This window comes from Crassostrea angulata, chromosome 2 (assembly GCF_025612915.1).
Source record: "Crassostrea angulata isolate pt1a10 chromosome 2, ASM2561291v2, whole genome shotgun sequence".
NCBI classification, from domain to species: Eukaryota; Metazoa; Mollusca; class Bivalvia; order Ostreida; family Ostreidae; genus Magallana; species Magallana angulata.
Window position 1 is genome coordinate 45,508,225 of NC_069112.1, and position 22,786 is coordinate 45,531,010.

Genomic DNA, 22,786 nt, shown 5'->3' on the forward strand with positions numbered 1-22,786 from the left:
CTTTAAACTAAAAATATTTTGTTAATACATATAGAACAAAAGTTGTTTAGAATAACGAGAGCTTTCATTTAAAATTAAGAAAAAAGGGCTGGCCCCTATAATTAGGGGTCAGCAGCTCATACACGTATTTTTCTGATAGCAAAAATCGTTATCATTTTATGAAAAAAAATTAATTCAGTTATTGTTAATATATTAAATAATGTCATTTGGTATCAAATTAAACAAGTTCTGTGCTATATTTTTTTTCAAATTTCATAAAACAAATATGTGAGAATCGTACATGAACGAGTTAATATGTCTACATAGACACACAAGCGAACAAACGCCACATTAAGGCCCAGGCATTTACTGCATTACGTTGTGTTGCGTCTTAGATAAATTGATGTGATTCAATTTCATTTTTTCATCTATATCATTTATGAATTTAATGAACACACATTATTTAAACGTTCTATGTGCAACTATTTGTCGGGGCGCCCCTGTTTGTAACCCCCGCGCGCGCGCCGAATGTAAACATTAACGAACGGCATTGTAGAAAAGAGAGAGCCGTAATGCAGAAGAGAAGTTGTGTATTCTTTCGGTGTACACATGCATTTTCAATTTGCTGTGAAACATATGAACATGCACAGGGAACAATACTACATATTTGTTTAAGGAGGATATTTTTCTCGTGTGAATCGTTTACGAGGAAATTAGGACAGCCACACTTCTGTCGACGATCAGCCGTTGATAAGCTACGAGTAATAAAGGAGAAAAGATGGACATTAAAGTGTGTGATTTATGTGGATGTTACTGAAGAAGGTGAGGCTTTTACTCCTTTTAAAGTTTCTTGTTAACTGGTTAAAATTTAGTATATAGTATAGATGTACATGTAAGTACGTGCACACTGTTAGATGTTTTTGTTATGGTGTGGGTGTTTGTTTACTAACGTGTAATTTTTACATGTTTCATGGATGTTTAGACTCGCTCGAGGTTCATGGGGGACTGGAAAGGGTAACTGAATTTATCTATTTAAAAAAATAACAGATTGTGAATTTTCAACTCAAAATTCAAAGCAGGGTCTAATTAGAAACATATCATATATTCTTGTGCAGAAGACTCCAAATGTAGTCATGAATACCCTGTAGACATAACTTCAAGTAAATAAAATTGTATACTTCAGAGTTAAAACATGACTTTAATATCTTTATGATGCAGATCATTGTATCATTAAAGAGGTTTAGCAGACCAACGGGTACCCGGTACATGTACTTGTACATGTATTGTAGGTTACAAGTTAGAACTATGCCTACCATTCTACCAGTTCACATAATTTTTCTAGTTTAGCAGTTATGATGTGTACTTAAATTGTCCTTGTTAATGTTTTAAATGTAATTTTTTATTCTCTTTTTTTAATCTGACTACTGGCAGTACTGGCGTGCGAGCAGTTCTCGCCGAGGACCATTTCTCGCTGGTGCACTGTTACATCATATTTTCTTATCTAATTTTATGTGTTGATAAAATGACGTAACAATGCACTGGTGAGAAATGGTACTCGGCGAGAACTGATCGCACGCCAATATTGATTAATTACAGACAAAAACTGAAGGTTGCGAGTGTTATTTTTTATTGAACAACATTGTTTAAAATAATTCTTTATATATGTGACGATCAGACCGTTTTCAATACCAGTGCCAGATAGCTCAGTTGGTAGAGCACCTGACTAGAGATTCAGGGGGCCCAGGTTGAAATCCCGGTTTGGTCCTTCATTATTTCTCCCATCCTGTTACAATATTGGTGTTGTGACCAACCCCTGGAACTAACAGGTTAACTCGATCCTGCCAGGGATGATCTTCGAGGGTGAAGATCATTTAAGGGGGAGGAATGTGACGGTCAGACTGGTTTGAATACCGGTGCCAGATACATGTAGCTCAGTTGGTAGAGCACTTGACTAGAGATTCAGAGGGCCAGGTTCGAATCCCACTTTGTTCCGACGTTATTTCTCCCATCTTTTACATATACATGTATATCAGATATATGACAGATGATTAAGGTCATCACATGTTTTGCAAGATGCAATAAGTGTTAAAAACCTTTACTTTACAACAGAATACATTTAAGTGAATATTTATGTTTTTAGCTCACCTGAGCCAAAGGCTCAAGTGAGCTTTTCTGATCACAATTTGTCCGTTGTCTGTCGTCGTTGTCGTTGTAAACTTTTCACATTTTCATCTTCTTCTCAAGAACCACTGGGCAGATTTCAACCAAATTTGGCACAAAGCACCACTAGGTAAAGGGGATTCAAGTTTGTTCAAATGAAGGGCCATGCCCTTTTTAAAGGGGAGATAATTGAGAATTATTGAAATTTTGTTGGTATTTTTCAAAAATCTTCTTCTCAAAAACTATTAGGCCGGTAAAGCTTAAACTTGTGTGGAGGCATCATCAGGTAGTGTAGATTCAAGTTTGTTCAAATCATGGTCCCCGGGGGTAGGGTGGGGCCACAATTGGGGGATCAAGTTTTACATAGGAATATATAGAGAAAATCTTTAAAAATTTTCTTCTCAAAAACTATCGGGCCAGAAAGATTCAAATTAAAATGGGAGCATCCTCATGTAGTGTAGATTCAAGTTTGTTCAAATCATGGTCCCCGGGGGTAGGGTGGGGCCACAATTGGGGGATCAAGTTTTACATTGGAATATATTGATAAAAATCTTTAAAAATTTTCTTCTCAAAAACTATTTGGCCAGAAAAGCTCAACTTTGAGTGGAGGCATCATCAGGTAGTGTAAATTCAAGTTTGTTCAAATCATGGTCCCCGGGGGTAGGGTGGGGCCACAATTGGGGGATCAAGTTTTGCATAGGAATATATAGAGAAAATCTTTAAAAATCTTCTTCTCAAAAACAATTAGGCCAGAAAAGCTCAAATTTGAGTGGAAGCATCCTCATGTAGTGTAGATACAAGTTTGTTCAAATCATGGTCCCCGGGGGTAGGGTGGGGCCACAATTGGGGGATCAAGTTTTACATAGGAATATATAGAGAAAATCTTTAAAAATCTTCTTCTCAAAAACTATCGGGCCAGAAAGATTCAAATTAAAATGGGAGCATCCTCATGTAGTGTAGATTCAAGTTTGTTCAAATCATGGTCCCCGGGGGTAGGGTTGGGCCACAATTGGGGGATCAAGTTTTACATAGGAATATATAGAGAAAATCTTTAAAAATTTTCTTCTCAAAAACTATTGGGCCAGAAAGATTCAAATTAAAATGGGAGCATCCTCATGTAGTGTAGATTCAAGTTTGTTCAAATCATGGTCCCCGGGGGTAGGGTGGGGCCACAATTGGGGGATCAAGTTTTGCATAGGAATATATAGAGAAAATCTTTAAAAATCTTCTTCTCAAAAACTATTAGGCCAAAAAAGTACAACTTTGAGTGGAGGCATCATCAGGTAGTGTAAATTCAAGTTTGTTCAAATCATGGTCCCCGGGGGTAGGGTGGGGCCACAATTGGGGGATCAAGTTTTGCATAGGAATATATAGAGAAAATCTTTAAAAATCTTCTTCTCAAAAACTATTAGGCCAGAAAAGCTCAAATTTGAGTGGAAGCATCCTCATGTAGTGTAGATACAAGTTTGTTCAAATCATGGTCCCCGGGGGTAGGGTGGGGCCACAATTGGGGGATCAAGTTTTACATAGGAATATATAGAGAAAATCTTTAAAAATCTTCTTCTCAAAAACTATCGGGCCAGAAAAGCTCAACTTTGAGTGGAGGCATCATCAGGTAGTGTAGATTCAAGTTTGTTCAAATCATGGTCCCCGGGGGTAGGGTTGGGCCACAATTGGGGGATCAAGTTTTACATAGGAATATATAGAGAAAATCTTTAAAAATTTTCTTCTCAAAACCTATTAGGCCAGAAAAACTCAAATTAAAATGGAAGCATCCTCAGGAAGTGTTGATTCAAGTTTGTTCAAATCATGGTCCCCGGGGGTAGGGTGAGGCCACAATTGTGGGATCAAGTTTTACAATCCTTAAAAATATTCTGGGAAAGTTTTCGGTCCAAAACTCAGTACTTAGTGTGAAAGCACAGGTTATGAGATTAAAGGTAGATTTAAGTTTGATGAAACCATGATTCCCTAGAGAATAGTGGGGCCACGAAATGGGGAGGGGGGGGGGGGTTTATAGGAATAGAGAAAAATCTTCTTACAGGTACAACAACAAAAGGGGCTTTACTAAAAATTAGAGGTGGATAAAAATTGGCAGATTTTCAAATTTTTTTTAGCAAGATCTTCTGTACTCAGTTGTCAAGATATTTTGATACTGTAATGCTAATTTGATCAGAATTAAGGCAATTGTTGCTCAGGTGAGCGATGTGGCCCCTGGGCCTCTTGTTTGTTATTATTTGGTGTGGTTTTCTTGACAGTGTCGCATAAACAATTGACCCGCTCCTAAAACACAAACTTTCTTTTTGTGGATTCAGCTTACCGCTGATTGGTTGCTGTTGCAGCAGGCAAATAAGATATGCACGCACAAAACACAATGAACTTATCAGAGAATGAGTTGAGTTTATTTAAACTGTTGGAATTTGGGTATTTTTTTTTTAAAATGTATACTTGTGACAAAACATATATGTGGTACATACAGCTGTAGCTTTATGAAGAAAATTTTGGTTAGACCATATATACCTATCATGCAAGTAAATGATATTTACAAAAAACTTGCAATTTATGGCGCACGAAATATACGCTAGTTATTACATGTAGTATTGTTTTAAAAACATATAATTTATAAGAAAATAAACAAAAACCCTCGCTAAATTTATTTGCCAAAAAAAAAACCACAGTAGAATTGATAAAAAATGGTATACCAGAAGCTAATACCAGTACATGTACTTTGACGCTGTTCGGTGGGTAATATTCGTTTGTAATTTACGAATTGAAATATTGACTGTTGCACTACAAGTACGGTAATAAACTCTCTCTCTCTCTCAAACTCTCTCTCTTTCTCAATTCGATAAGTGTTTATACCTATGAAAATTTTTAATACATGTATTATATTATGACTTGATATGCAAATTTTTGATCTTGTACTGCCTAAATGTTATGTCATGTATTGGGATATGTCATACTTATTACACTGCATGGTCAGTGTATTTTTTACAGAAATACTATGCATATGTTAATGTAAACACAGCTATTACTAGTACATGTATGTAAACACAGCTAATTATTTTTTTTATTTATTTCAGCTCAAAACAGACTCTTGTTAACACATGGCTTTTACCGGTACCTGTTGATTCTTGTGGGTCAGCTCCTGAGATTAACCTGTCACCTCTATCCACATGCATATTCCTTGTGTTCTACAGACTATTTACCGGTAATTCAAATTAAATCCGATAATGCATGAACAATAATGGAACTTGAAGAAAGCATCATGCCATGTTGTGGTTTGTGTTTGATAAGAAATTATGAAAACAAAATTAAGGCTGTTTAAAGAAATTCATAATTGCTGTGAAAATTTGTTTTTCAATAAAAGTATACAATTATGATTCCTTTATTTTTTATTTCATAAAGATATTTAGATGTGTTTACATAATTGAACCCCCCCCCCCTCTATTTAATTGTCTGCATTAAGATTACATGTAGGATATGTAAATGTACATTTGACTTTGAAATAACATCTGCTATGATAATTACTTTTGAAATGAACAAGAAACAACCTATTTCTACCTTTCTAAGGTATATATGCATAAAAAAGTAGAAAAACATGTCAAATTTGAACATTTTTCATTGAAATCAACTCTGTCTCCAGCTACCTGGGTGTGTTTGAATTTAATTCTAATTTAAGGCAGATGTCTAACTTGTAGGTTGTAACTTACTGTTTTAGCATGGTTAGAAGGAGACTAGAAATCAGAATAGATTAGATATTCACTAAATATGATTGTTAATTAGCTTACTTTTTTCATGAAAACAAGAAATCACAAGCAGGACAGCTGTCTATTTGTTAATTAAAATGGTACAAATCATACAATAAACAAATAAAGATCAAATTTTAGAATCATTGATGATTGTTTTCAAATATGTGTGAGAAATTACTTAGGGAAATTGCCACACGTTTCATAAAATTAGGTAAAACATTTCAAACCATTGCTTTTTATGAAAATCAAAAGATTGGGGGGGGGGGGGGTATACATGTAAGGGTATTTCTAAGTGATGTGAAGCTTTTATCATGATTATATCATGTGGGCGTATGTTGTATTGAATAAGGTTTCTTTTTCAAGGTGGTTGAACAAAAGTTGACCTCTAAAAGGTCGGGCAAAGATGTTTTACTATGGAGAACCCTGTAAATCTGTGTTTACTAAAGGAAATTGGAAATGGTGGGTTCACTTAAATGGCCATATTTTTATTAAACCTCAATGGAATTGGCAATATGTGGTATTCTTTTTCTCAGAATTGCATTAGCTTTCTTATTCTAAGACAAACCTTCTTTTCATAAAAATGTTAGTGTACAAAGTTAAAGGTACAAGGAACAGTTTCGGATAAAGTACCATCAATGTTTTTGTAAAATTGAGAGTGACTGTACTTGAAGGTTTATCATTGTTGCGTAGATTCATGAAATGAATTTTAATGATTATCAATAGTTAGAGGGATGTCTCTTGTTGGAATTGGTAAGCAATATTAAGGCCCCTAATTTTAAGTACATGAGAAGCAGAAATAAATTGTGAAACTTGCGGCTATGACAGATATGTTGACTTTACAGTGAAATTGAAGGTTACAAACAGGAGGTTATATAACATGAAATGTAGGTGGATGGGATATTATATGCCTATTTAGTATTTACTGGGTATGAGGACAATAGCAAGTTTATTGTGACGTATTGTTTATCGAAATAAACAATAAAATAAAGTGTAATTATATAAGTACATGTAGTTTCTTTTCAAAAATGGTCACCTAACTCCTTAGCACAGTGGGTTAGAGGGTTTACTAGGAACCTGTAAGTCATGAGTTCGAATCCCGCTGGGGTTTTTACAATTTTTACCTTTTCAAATATTTTTTAAAGCTATTTTTTGGTTAAATATTGTAAAATTTGAAAATTCTAAACCGGTGAAAATTTTTCAATTATATAGTACTTTAATCCACATTAATATCGACAGATGTCCCATACCACCTTAAAAAGGAGGGAAATCAAATTCTGCTGATGAATGGTTTTGATGACTATTCTTCATGGGCAGATAGCATGGATACTATTTTAAATTAGATAAAAAGGCATGTTTATGCGGGCTCCTTCTAGTGATCACACAAAAATCCATATTTTAAGAGCATAGATATACTCTCCGTTTAGCCCCTATTTGGCTAATATTTTACCTTTACAGAGTTTATTGGTAAATTGGCGTGCAGTGACCCTGAACCAAGTCTGTCAATGTGAAGGTCATAGCAGATCTTTTTAAAATTAGTTTTAGACAGTACATTATTTTCCAAATATGCTTAATCTTGGTCAGATTGAACAAAAATGCATGTATGTTAGGGGGAATGAAATTGAATTAAAAGTTCTATGCCAGCTGGAAAAATTTCAAGTTATAGGTCAAGGTCAAAGCAGAATTCTCTGAAATAACATAAGCGGGGCCCTTTGAAATGTTCACCATTTCAATGTTGTCTGGTTCATAGTAATTTTACATAGAAAATATTCACAGAGGTACAGTAAAGTAAACTGTACATTGATAAGTTTCTGACAATTAATGACGCAACGAGCACACAGTACGAAAGGTCAACCCTTTGAAAAGCAGTGAAGAGGAAAAGTTGCTCAGAATTATGTTTTAAACAAAATTGATTTTTTAAATAAATTTTAATTTTGCATTCTTGGTTAAGAAAAAAGATGTTAGTTCAAGGTAAAGTAAACTTGTACCTAAAATGAAGTCAAATTTGTTAAGTCGTACTTAAACACATTGTTTTTTTTTTGTTAAGTCGTTCTTGAAATGGTTAAGGGTTTTTGGTTAAGTCGTACTTAAAAACATTCGGATTATGTTAAGTTGTACCAAGAATCATTCAATTTTTTTTTTATCTTTTTGTACTTAGGTTTCTTTGTTACTAGATTAAGAACTCTGCTTCTTAGACGTACTTCTAGCGTTGCTTTCGACATTAAAGGAAAACCCACTCGTTGCTTTGCAACGAGCTTTGCTCTAGTTATACTTTTTTTTCTTTTTCTGACTTTTTTGGAGCCTTATTTCTCAGAAAATATTCAACTGATTTACACCAAATTTCTAGGAGTTATAAAGAATTAATGTCGCTACTGATCATTAAAATTTCAAATGATTACGTCACTTCTGGTTTCAGATATGGACGATTTTGTAAATTTTTAAGGGTCATTTTGTCCACGCATCTCCTCTAAAAGTAATCAAGATAAAAGCTTGAAATTTGCAGGGATTGTAGATGAATGTCTGTAGATTTCCCTCCATGCTTCCAATTGCGAAAAATGCGCAAGGCCTAGAAGCTCGCCTGAACCTGAAAATTAGCACCAAATTTTTTCACAAAATTTTTGCACATTTTCCGTAATATCTTTTGACGTATAAATATTTTGTTAAAACATGTAATGCAAAAGCTGTTTCAATTTGCACGGGCTTTTATTTGATATCAAGGAAAAGGGGCTGTCCCCTCAAATTAGGGGCCAAGAGGGCTCTAAAGTCTATTTGCAATAACTTTTAGTGAACAATAATTTGTTATCAATTATTGAAGCAAAAATGTTCATTGTACAGCTGTTAAGCTATACAGTACCATACCTAAGTCATATATTACGTAATTAGGGGTTTCAAGGGGCCAGAAGTTCAAAACTTTGATCATTGATATCTTAAAAAGAAGAAATATTTTGAAAAGCAATGTAGAACAAAAGTTCTTCAAAATAATGTTTTGTACAATATGCTACCTTAAATGCTTTTGTTTATGACCCCATTTAGGAGTTAAAGGGTCGGCCCCTAAAACACATTTGTACAGATATCTCAAGAACGGTAAACATTTTGTGAACACTTGTTAAACAAAATATGTTTATATTTACAAGACCTTTCATTTAATGTCAAGAAAAAGGGGCTAGCCCCTCAAATTAGGGGCCAAGAGGGCTCTAAAATTTTCTTACAATAACTCTTTACTGAAAAATATTTTGTTATTAATTATAAAAGCAAAAATGTTCATTGTACAGCTGTTCATCTATACATTACCATACCTAAGTCAAATATTACGTAATTAGGGGTTTCAAGGGGCCAGAACTCAAATCTCTGATCATAAATATCTGAAAAAGAAGAAATATTTTTAAAAGCAATGCAGAACAAAAGTTCTTCAAAATTATGTTCTTAACAATATGATACCAAAATTTTGTTGTTAGTGGCCCCGGTAAGGGGTTAAAGGGTCGGCCCCTTAAACGCATATGTACAGATATCTCGAGAACGGTTTACAATTCACGAACACTTGTAAAACAAAATATGTTTATATAAGCGAGACCTTTTATTTGATATCAAGAAAAAGGGGCTGACCCCTCAAATTAGGGGCCAGAAGGGCTACTAAGTCTTTTCATAATAACTCCTTCCTGACCAATAATTTGCTATTAATCATAAAGCAGCAAAGAAACTTTTGTTAAGCTTAATTTAAAACCGAAACCTGTTTTAAAATCGGACGATGCATTACAGAGATATCGGGGTTTAAAAATTGATTTTTCCGGAAATTTTGATTCCGCGTCCTTGGTTTAAAAAATAGCGTAATGTTCAAAGTAAAATTAACTCGTACCAAAAATAAATGTTAAGTCGTACTTGAACACATTCAGATTTTTTTTGTTAAGTCGTTCTTGAAATCGGAAAGTTGTTTGTTAAGTCGTACTTAAAATCATTCGTATTTTGTTAAGTCATACCAGGAACAATTCGATTTTTTTCATCTTTTATATTTTAGTTACTCTTGTTATTGGTTTAAGAGCTCTGTTTTTTACAGGAACTTCCAGCTTTACTTCCGACATTAACGGAAGACCCACTCGTTGCTTTGCAACGAGCTTTGCTCTAGTTTTCTCTTTATTTTTATTTCATTGAGTTAAAAATAACGAGGCTTTAACTTTGTTAGCATTCTATATGTTTTCTTTTTTCCATATTTCCTTCACACTTAAAGAGTCTCGAGGGAGAAAGTTCCAAACATACGATTTTTTGAACAATAGAAAAATATGAAGCTTTGCAGAGTATTACTACTTCCATTGAAGCTACTGACACAAACCAGTTTCAAATTTAAAATCGTATCGATTGATAGAAGACTGAACGAGGAATTAAAAAAATGTATCGCAAAAATCGATTAATAAAATTAAAATCCGATCCTTGATCTGCTCCTTAATTTTCAATTTTTGCTACGAAAGGATCGGAAGCAACCCGATTGAGGATTTTTATGTACGATTTGCCTTTGAATGCCACCTCAAAATATCGTTTTAATTTTGGACCGTAACTGTTAATTTAAATTATATGAACAACGGAAGCAACACGGTTTTGAAATTTAAACAATAAACATCTTTTAAATTATAATAACACTTTGTGAAAAATCAGCACCTCACCATAAACTTCAAATTCACAAAGTTCGCTGTAAGCATGTTGTGAGTAGTCCGGTGGTAGATTACTTGATGTCCTGTTGTTGTAGTAGATGACGTATCTACTGTGGTGAGAACAGTTCAATGTTATCACAGCCGGAATGGTGTACTTGGTGAAATAGTTGGTTGTCCTTAAAACACAGAACTCCGTCTTCCTTTTTCGTTGTGTTCGATATGTACACAGGAAATCCCAGGAATCTGACGGCATAATCATGGCTAGGCCCTACAATATTTTGGAAATGCAAATCAAAACTACTCTTCCCTACCCTACCAAACTTAAGGTATCTCACTTCTCGCATTTTGATTTCATTGCGCAGATTTTCAATATATTTTAAATAAATATGTTTTTAATAATTCAATCTTCACAGAACGATCATCATTTCATGATTAGACAACATTCATAACGAAATTTCATTTGAATTCAAGAAACAGACATGTTTTCAACAGACGGTTTCAACCATGGACCCACTTGATGACAGACTTGTGACGATTGACTCTCTGAAGTCACAGGACAATGCTTTACCTTGCGTATATTAATCTCTCCAGAACTGGGATCTTCTCAACAACAACAACAGCAAAAAATAGACTTTCAGATACTTACCCCACGGTACATTGTATGTTCTATAATAGATGGTGATATGATGGATGCCAAAGACGCTCCCAAGGTCAACAGACAACAAAGCTTGATCTTTAAAACTAGCGGATAGAGTGCATTGATGTCCAGACGATGACAGGTCTGTTTTGAGTCCATCAACAGCTTTGGACGCATTCATAGAGTCTCTGAGATATGGATTTTCATAGGGATGTAATTGCCAAGCACTCTTGCGTAAAGCAACATTCTCTAGAATAATTTTAATAGAAATAACAAGTAATGCAACACACAAGTGTCACATTGATCTGTCATAAATAATGTCATAACAACAAAATGACTGTCGCTGATCTTGTGACTTGAATGTTTTATTGTGTAGCTTGCTTGCTATAGATGTTATAATGCAAATCTACAGAGTTTCCCTTCTTTAATGATATAAGTTTGTCATTTCAACATCAATTTTGTCATCTTTAACATCCGTGTTAAAACCATTATCATTTTCACCAAATTATTTTTTGGTCTTGTGCGTGAGGAAGAGAGGTGGAAAAGCATAAACATCCACTTTCTAGTATTCAACAAAAAAAGTTAAAATAATTCAGCGTATATATTTACTGCTGTGGTCAGCTTCCTTTCAAGGTCACATAAAAATAATCGTACCGTAAGCAAATGTGCGCTATGGTATGAACAACAGAAAACATATATTTATCATGATAGTTGTTAAATTAGTCCTCATATCTTGCATGTGGTAAATATCTATAATATAATGGAGAAACATTTTAATAAACAAATAAGCCCTGAATAAGAAGAAAAAAATATATTTTAATAAATGCTTATCATTTTCGATTTTAGATTTAATTCAGTTTTATCATCTTACCCTTTCACGTCTCCGTGGATTTGTAGCATCATAATGTTTGAATAAAGTCTTATTCGAATGGATAACTTTGTTAATTTTTTTTTTATTTGTAGGTATCAACATTATTTTATAATACACGATGCCATGTTTGCTAGTCTTTTTTTCATCTTTTTTTTTTTTTTTTTTTTTTTCAAATCAACAAAAATTAAAAGGTTTAAGCCTTTACCTTTCTCTAGTTTGGCATCATTATACAAAAATAATAGGTTTTCAATTCAAAATATCATGCGATAATGACAATCCCAACTAAAATATTTCAGTAGTAAGTATTCCAAAAAATATATGTGCCTCTACCCAATGCAATCTTGAAACCTCATTAGCTGTTTTGAAAAGCAATTAAGATTTATTGTATGGCTAATTCACTATTATAATATAACAGTTAAGATAATGGTCTTGCTTACCCAATGCTCCGTCTACATTCCATCAATATTTATTTTCAAATCAAAATATTTATGTGCAGTGTTTCCCTATAAGAATGATGTAATAAATATTAATAATAACACAAAAGTGTTATAAGCCTTCAAAGACATCTAAATACAATATTTAAGAAAAACTGATAAAATAATGATAATACAGAAATTTACCTACCGATTAATAATTCTGTTAATAAATTCCTTGTTAAAAATCTCAGTTGGAAAAGAGGAAAATGAACAAAAGGCTTATTGTCTCTAAAATACCAGGACGCTAAAATAAATAGCTAAAATGTGTTACACATAATTGTTGTGAAACACAGGGATACTTCCTTCCCTATAATTAACATTTACAAATTTTCTGTATTAGACTGCAGTCTATATTTTTTGTAACCATGAGCTTCATTTTCTTAATGTCACCTATTAATATGATCAATGATATTTTAGTGATTGCTTTTTTAAATAGATCCCTGTTAAACTGAAATGGACGATCTATTCTAACCTCACTTTATTCGGTTTCAATAACACATATTTTCCAGAAATAATTAGAATCAATTGAAATTGGTTTTGGGATTTTGGTTTTATTCTATAGGTAATATTGATTACCTTTAATAGGACCTCTCTTATGCAAAATTTGAATGTATATATTATATTCAATGTGTGCCTGCTCAAAATATTGATAAATAAAAAATAAACAATATTTCGATGAAGTAAAAACGACAGAATGGCAGTTAATTGACCAAAAACCTCTCTTTATAAATAAACAAAAAAAGAATCAATATTATTACTGCAACGGTTTCCTATGATTACGTGACAAATATTTTTATTACCTCAGATATCTTTAATGCTAACACACTCGAAAGTGACAAAAAACTCGCAACATTATCTTAATGTTACGTGACATGACAGCACGCTTTGATAGGTTGATTCAAATCATTAAAGTGCCTCATACATTTTTCATGCAAATATATTCGCAGCTATTGTAAGGCTGTCCGATTAAGTTCACAGCGATATGTAGAAAGTCACTTGTCTGTACTTCATAAGATATGACGTTATAGTTAACTTTGACGTCACGATCTGCATGCCTTTCGATCGTAACGTAATAAGTGATATTCATTGTGCATTATGAAACCGCTTCATTCTTTTACATAGACACTGTTGTAAATACTAATGATACTAAATCCAATTTCATCGATATGGAGTATAAAAAAGTCAACAGTTTTAAAGCTTCGTAATAGGTAAATAACTATTCATAACTAATGGTTTTAAGACCCACCCCCCCCCCCCCCTTCTACGTGTAATCTAATGAATGGTGATATGTATGTGCATATAAAAAACGGCTTGGCACAAATGAAAGATAAAGACAATCTATATGTATATTTTACGTGAAATCGGGAGAGAAAATAAGTACCAATGTGAATCTTGCTGGGGGAAACCTACCGATTGACCCGATTTTGTGTAAATCGAGCGTAAAAAGTAAAAACGTGCCTAATTTCGATGGCAGTGCGAAATGTTTTGACAATATTTCAAATAAACGAAATATTTATATGAACCCCCAGCAAGAACTGCAAAAAACATTACTTATCGAAGGATTTTTTATAAAAATAGTTTGATTTAATGTCATTATTCACTTTCGCCGATGCGATTTTTATAGATTATTTACCGTGTTAGAATATACCCCTCACGTGCTTAAGAAAGATATATGACGTCACAAAAATACATCAAATATAGTGTTGGATGTCACTGTTAACTTATGTAATAAAAGTTTAAAGAAACTCACTCGGTTAAAGCATTGTTTGATAATTACAATAGTATCATTTTTCGATATATATTTAGCTTCGGACAGCCTTAACATAGACGCGTTCGAAGGGTGTGAGAAAAATCGACACATTTGGCCATGGAAAACATTATTTTGTCTTGCTGTTGAAATGACTCAATGAACGTATCTTCAAAATGGTTAAAAACGATGCAGCAATATTGACAGCTTGGGAAACGAGACCACGTCATTTCCGGAACTGGTTGAATTTTGCCTAGATTTTTTTTTTCAAATTGTTTCTTGGTTTCAAATGACAATGATGTGTCAATTATAACGCACAGTATTGTTTAGACATATCAAAGTTATCAGAGAGATTAGTCAATTTTTCGGAGGTTTTTTTTGAGTGATTGTCAGTTGCTCGTCAAATTATTTCCAACTGTGTGTCGTTTCTCATTAAAATAATACTAGAGCCACATACGTCGTGTGTTTAAATTACACTGAACAGCCTAAATTTAAACGTTGTTCAATATAAATACCCGGTAGCAGAATCCGTGGTATTTCTACGTTTAAGTGTGACACATATTGAGTTACATACCTTGAAACGCAAATCAATTTTATTAGATATGTGTTATGTTCAAGCAGAAATCGAGTACTTACTGCAAATACTCGTTGACATCCAAAGTACTTGATACAACTTTTTAAACAGATATTCAAATATTTACACATTATTTAGGACGTCATAAACAATACTGACACATAACGTGAGTACTAGTAAATTCATTCTTTAAGTAAAAACACTACGTGTTTCATCTTTCTGACGGTTTTGGATCTTTCCACAACGGAAAAGTTCGTAGAAAATAGGTGATATCATATAATAAATGTTAAAAGCCATGAAAAATGCTTTTCTCCTCAATCATTTGAGTTGAAGTGTTAACGATACCACAAAAAGGTGGTTATATCTAATTACTATATTAAAACTTAACCAAATTGCTTGCTTAGATTTTAGTGAACACAGAGTTTACACGTGGTAACTCTAAATTGTGAAATACCTTTAAACTTGTTGGTAAATTTAATACCAAGATGTGCATGTTTCGAAAAGTCAGGACCAGTAAGTTTATTTCAAGTGAGATTTAATTCAACAATCTTCTAAATTGATATCTATTGAAATAGCTAGTTAAAGATGGATGACAATTGAAATATCTCTAGTAAGGAAGTTAGCAAAAGGAATAAGCATCACTCGATTTACAAAAATATTTATTTTTATAAAGATAATTAATTGCACATACTATTTTTAAACTTGTTTTCTAAAATTTATAAGTGATTGTTAGGAGAAACTAGCGTTGGTAATTTTGATATGTTTTTATGTTTCATACTTAACTTTTATATAAATAGTGCCTGTTTGGGAGGGTAACAGTTGAAATTGACACCCCGAGAAAACCATTGTCAACCGACGCGAAGCGGAGGTTGACAATGGTTTTCGAGGGGTGTCAATTTCAACTGTTATCCTCCCAAACAGGCACTATTTATTTTGTTATACTGAATGTCTTTTTTAAAATTTTAAAGAAAATTTTACTGCTTTTATATAGGAATAACGTGAATTCTACAGCGAACCGTACGCGCATAATTTTCGCGCATGTAACATTTTTTAATGTTACCCGTTGCCAAGTGCGTTGTTAACGCTGAGGGTAATAGTAAATATTATTAACTGCGTCTTAACCAATCAGATTTCAGTATTTAACATGAAAGTATAACAATACTATTTATTTCTATGAGATGACAGGCTGGTTTCAGGAAACAATTAAGTGATCTAATTATTTTTGTCAGAAAAAGATACTGATAAAACACTTGAGCTGAGCATAAATTAAACGGAAGTATGTTATCATTTTTGTTCGAAATTAATTTGTATTTCTATACTTGCTTAATATTCTTGAAATTTTCTCCTAATTAATTTAACAATATTGTGGAAAATGTATTTTTTTCCTCAATTATGTTTTGCATGCAATACATAGAGCAACGATATATATTCAGGGAGCAAAAACGATCTGAAAAAGAATCTTTCTGCAATAAATAATGTCAAAATGCTTAAATTACCAAAACCAGAACAAGCGATAAGTGTGGAACAAAATTTGTATAATCATGTTTGCGTCACAGCCGCATTTAAATGTTAGTTACTGTATATCAATGGATAAAATAATCACTCAACAGTTGGGTTTGTTTTAAATTATACTTCAATTTACACAAAATTTGGTGATCTGTTACAATAGTTACTACAGAAATGAATGTATATAAATGTACATTTCATAGAGCGCTTCGATTTACTCATAAAACATTTCAAGATGATTAAACATTGTTTACAGAAAGCTTTGAAACAAGATATTATTTCACTAGATTTCCTTAGCAAATGTCGTAAACCATTTTATCGAAAAGACAGGGGATCTATATCTCTGTTTGAAAATAAGAAAAACATATTTATATAGAGAAGGAAACAAAAACATACTTTTTGTTGTTAAAGAAATATTGTATTCATTGCTCAAAGGATCAGAAACAAGTTCTTACAACCTACATGTACTAGCTGTTCCTGTAGTGGAACCAAGAGTTATCTTTCTTGAGGTTGTTCTGTACTGTCTGAGAGTCATCCTCTTTATGTGGAACTCTTCTATGCTAAGTTTTTCACGCTTTGTACGTGCGGCCCCACCGCAGTGCTACACATTTTCATTCCAAACATATTTCCATTGTTCATCCTTGTCCCCTCAAATTGTAAGTATCGTATGCATTAAGATATATGAAATATCCATTTTATTTGTTGTTTTTGCCATGACATGTTTATAAAAGCAAGCATAAATAACCCTCGTAATGACTGTTACTGTAGTAGGTTGTAGACGCTATATTTTTTCATGTTTACATATCTTGATGTTAAACATATTAGGATACCTTCATTATTGATATGATTTACTGGTCATTAATTAAATACACAACACACCTATAAAGTGTGAAATCTATGTATATTTTTTCATTATTTTTTTCATTTTTTACCTACATTCCATAATTTCCTTCGGGCTACTGTTTCGATACTGGTTGCACATTTTGGAATTCGTCAATTTTGATAATTGTCAATTTATTTCTTACGACAACTATGATATATATACATATATGATATAAATGCATTATTAATGTGAATTATTAAAATGTCAGTTTGCATATTATCTCCTGTATTCATAAATTGTTTATAATTTGTTTCAGCACTTTACCATCAGATCTGCATGTATCTACATTCAATAAAGTTTCCATATTGATATTGGTTATGCTTGCTATTTTTCAAACTGTATAGGTCTTCTTGACTATTTCTTTCCCCAAGGTGTGTGGGGTGAAATGTATTAGTTTTAAGATTTGGCGTAAGCATGTTCATTCAGTATAAAATTTGCAGAAATACCTACTGAATAGTGTCTTCTACCTTACAGCATAACTTTCAACTCTCACATGACCCCGAAACCTTTTACCTTTCACACTATAAACCCAACCAATCGGAATAATGCAAGCACTTGATATATGAAAAAAATAGATAGATGTTAAAACGTAGTAAGTTCTAGTGATTATTCAGATGATGATTAAATTGATGATATATGAATGAGTAGATATTATTTTATTGCAATTAATTAATTATTAATTATTTTTTTTTTCATAAAGATGTTGCTTTCTCAGGGTTTTAGCTCTCAAATTCGGATAGTTATAAAGTTCAATGTAAAGAGTAAAATTTGTTTCAAACAAACAAAGCATTTATGAAAAGAAATAATATATATTACGGTCCGACCGTCGGGGCGAGCGCAGCATATGTGAGAAAAAAAATGAACTATGATAAATCAATAAAAATAAAAGTACCAGTGACGTAAAGTAAATAAATATAAATGCAAAATAAAATAAACATCCCTATTTTTTCCAGTAAATTGTTATCATTCATAATTCATAAGATTTTTTATTTATTTACATACTGGCTCCACGCTGGTATAGAATTTATCTCAAATAAAATGTTGTTGAATAATAAAGATTTTAACATAATGTACATTGCAGTTTATTTCCTCTTTTCTTCCAGCAGACATTTTTCTTAAACATACATATAACAAATTGACTTATCACAGAGTCCCCCCTCCCCCGTTTAAAAAAAGAAATACGTTTAAAAAATGATTGTTGATCATATAAGGAAAATTGACCCCCGGGAGCATGTAATAAATGGTAGCAAAAATGAAGACACTTTTGAGCAGCTGAAGAGCTAAATGCTTACTACGCACTCCCAATTCCTCACCCCAATTAGAATTTTCCTGATTTTGAGAAATGTTTTTTTTTCTTTTTGCTTGTGAAGATTTTTTGAATGATGTTGCCATGCCCCTTTTAAAAAACGTTCCTGGAAATTACCGGGAATAAAATAGATGTGAGCATTCATCCAAATGAGAGCAAAATACAGCTGTTTCCTATATCTGAAGAAATGTATCGATTCGTTACATGTAGCTCTGCAAGATTTGGAGAAGATTTTGGTATTTATATTTCAGCAGATTTACAATAACAACTAAGAGTAATTTCCCTTTATTGTGACGTCAAAGTTCACGTCTGTCTCTTTGAAAACACTCTGAAAAAGAAAACTACACGAAATATACTGTTTTGTTTATCTAAAAAGCATGATGTTCTTGAAATTACACAATTTAACTGCTTCTCAGAAGTTTTACTTTGATTCTCGCGAGATGGTATCCAGTCTAGTGAGATCGACCAACATCGAGGAATTGCATTCTGGGTCGAAATTTACCGACGCCGAAAAATTCTGTCGGATCAATGTGTAAGAAATCCATTGTGACGTCACTCGAAAGGACAATAACTCCGTTAGTCTTATGTAATGGAATTTGCGTTGTGTTAGCAGTATGTACACAGTCTCTTATCTTGTTCTCGTGAGAGTGTGAAAATGGGAAACCATAATTACAGGGAACTAATGGGACGATTAAAGCAAGGCTTTACTGGTCCGATTTACTGACGGGAAAAAATATGTTGAATGAATGTGCAAATAGTCCGAATTTTTTATTCACACACGCCTTGCCGATAGAGCTCGCTTCGCGCCGGCGTGCAGCGCTGGCGAACTGCGCTCGCTATTATAGATAAAACCACAATTTTTATTTAGGCTACTTTATTATAATATTAGTTATAAATCCTTTTATCCAATCAGAAGATATTTGGACTAAAATTTGCAGATTTTGTTTTCCGCTAAACGATTTTTGGCAGTACTCTAATACTAAAATTTTTATTTTTATTATATTATATATATTTTCTGATTTTTTTTTATCTCACTTATTCATTAAAATGATTGTATTGCACGAAAAGCAAACATTCATTGACTCCTATGATTTTTATGCCAACAGAATAAGGTCAATATAAGTAGTTCAATGTTTTTGTATTATCATCATTCAATTTTTTGGGGTAAAATATGATCAAAATAGAGTAAGGATTTGAAAACTGAAAGAGGAAATTCAGAATGGAATATTTTTTTTTTATTTTTTCTGAAATATTAATGCATGCACCTATTTAGTGTCACTACCATTCACCCACGGTATTTCATTTTATTATAGTGTTTTATTATTTGTAATATTTTTACAATGAAGAAAATTTTAATTGTAGTGTAAAATGTTATGGGATTTTTCTTGACTTTTCAAAAAATATTCAATGGTGTTTAACTCGCTGACCTACTTTTATGAAAGTGAAATATAACACTACAATCAATGGTCTATTACATACAATAGATGGTTTTTAATTATCATTAGTGGTTTTTGTTTTCATTCCGAGTAAACGTCATTCTAAAATTACAATATACCATAACTATTCAATAAATACGTTACCCTGTTAATTTACATATGCAATATACATTTCAAATCAGACTCTCTTAAAATAAACCTAAGCAGTATTCTAAAGTAATGCAAGTAATGATCAGGTTCATATTTTAAAAATGCCACTGTTGTGCGGAATGAGAGAGAAATGGGTCATTAATTTTGCTGTCAAGGACTTCTTTTTCAGCTCCAAGATTTCAATCTCAGATGAAACTTTATTCATTTTAAGTTGAATGTATTCTATTTCCAAATTAAGTTTTCTTTTTCTGCAACTAAGACATCTTACTGAATATCATTAACATTATGTTTTCTTTTAAAGAAGGTTTCTTCCGGGAAAGTCGATGAGTTTGGTGTTGATTGTGTGACAGATTGGAAGGGTTGTTTCGTTGTAGATATCGCTAGTTGATTAGCTGCTTGATGCGTACCTGTTAAATGAAATTAAGTCATCAATGCATGTTTAGTATAACTATGTGGGTATATCCCTCTAACTATTTTTAGAATCGGTAGGACAACAAAGTAGTGCCTTTAAGCAAAATAGTCCCTATACTTGCAGAGTGTATATACATTTATTGGGACATTTTAAATCAGAATGCTTGACACATGTCAGAAAAGAGGATTTGCAATTTTTAAAACAAGTGTCAAAATTGATTTATCATTAGAAAAAAAGAATTGAAATTGTTTGATGTACACCCTTTCCAAAACTGAGAAATTCCCTACTTTTACTTTCATTTTCAGAGTTTTTCAATAAAGACGCATTTTGCCAGAAAACGAATCTGACTTCAAACCACGAAATTTTAATAGGAAAGAGACAATTTGATGAGCTTTCATTCGAGAGGTCCCGCGTTGCTGATCGAAAATTAGGGCCGGAGCTATGAACCATAACGTTAACATTACCGCCTATGGAAAATGCAATAGTGGACTAAACCCATGTAAATTGTTGATTGTAGGTATAGATCGTGCATGTAAAATTATTCAAATTATTAAAATAAAATCAACTTATTAACGAAGCTTGTAAATGTGCACAGTTTACCTAAGTTATTTTTTACAGAATATTGTTCATGTGTTCATCTGCTTGCCCACATTTCAAGGAGAGTTTCCCAGTGAGGGGAGACAACAAAACGTCATCAGTTGAGGGCACAGAGGAAAATCCGTCACCTGGTTCCGGGTAGGAATTATCGATGTTTATCTGTTTTGCTACAAGGCTGGCCACTGCGTAGATTTTTTTAATCGACAAATCACAACGTAGACAAGACAACACAGAACGTCTTTAAGTTCTTCATAACGTGATGTACTGACTCATTTTCTTTACCAAACTATTCTAATGCATAGATTGACTTAGAACTAGCTTAAGTAAAAACTATTGCAAAATATTATACTTACAATCATGCAAAACATAAATTTAAGGCTAATAACAGTGATTACGTATATAACATATTGGTTTTGATTAATAAGGTATCATGAAAAATACATAGTGCAACTACATTTTTCATTTTTATTTAAAGATTTAATGATAGACCATTTTTTTTCACATTAATTAATGCAAGTTCATTGCATATAACTCACTGTTCATTCTATTTATCCCTTTCCGCAAAAAGATGTCTTTGTATAACACGTTCAATGGCTAAACGGTATGAATGTATTTTAGATATTATATTTAAATTTATGAATGCGCTGCTTAGTTTCTTTTTATTGCAAATATTAAATTATTCCAAATTTTATAGGCATTAGAAACCATACATATATACATGTATTATTAAATATTTATACAAAATACAAATCTAAGGATGGAAATTATCCCTTTAAATTTTGTCATTAAATAATAAATATTTGCAAAATGAATGTTCCATGCAAGAAAAAGACTATATCATAAAACTAACGTTACATCATACAGAGTTAAAATTTTGCATACTATCTAATGATGGACATAAATATATAAAATTTTATATACGAAATAAGATAAAGGTACTAGAATGTAAGGTCTGTTATTATACAACGAAAAGTCTATCTATAGCGTGTTAATACTACTTAAAATTAATTAAAAGTGAAGCAATTTATTCTGAAATAGTTTATATCTCATTATCGCCGTAATGTACACCTTTGATATTTGAATCCGTCCTGGTCTTTACTGGCTGTGGTACACGTTCTCTGACGGTTTTTGCAGGCAATCGTAAATGGTCTGATAAATCATGCTATACTCATCCTATAAGTAATGTGTAATCATATTGTTTACAAGACAAACACATGCATGAAATATGTTATTTCATATTTTTTTTAAAAAGGGACAAATTTAGCAAATTAGGAGCATTTCAGTGTGTCCTTAGTTATTCAGAAGAGTGTTCCAAACAAATGGGTCTCGTATAAAAGTTATTCATTTTTTTTTCGGGGAAAAATATTAGATAGATGTTTCAAACATCAGAAAACAAATAACAAAACAAAAGATTTCATCCACCATTTCTGTATTAATAAAACCACTGATAGAAATTTGGTTTTTTTTTTGTTTCTTTTTTTTTCAGGTATCTACAACAAATTTACAACAATATGTTGTTTTATATACTTCAACATTTTTAATTAAAACATTCATACGTAACTTCGTTAACCCACCTCTGTTGAACACAGTTCCGGTCTCCTGGTCATTAGTAGGCGGACTATTGTAAACACGTCAATGTTGTCGTCCATAGTGATTTGTTGTATGG

General features: G+C 32.5%; 1 long non-coding RNA gene across 1 annotated transcript; it reads left to right on the forward strand.

Annotated features, from left to right (window-relative positions):
* The first annotated feature begins 447 nt into the window (after nt 1-447).
* On the forward strand, nt 448-5,519 carry LOC128171069 (uncharacterized). Its single transcript, XR_008242001.1, has 2 exons — nt 448-801; nt 5,220-5,519. It is a non-coding gene; the product is annotated as an uncharacterized LOC128171069 (long non-coding RNA).
* Nucleotides 5,520-22,786: the final 17,267 nt, after the last annotated feature.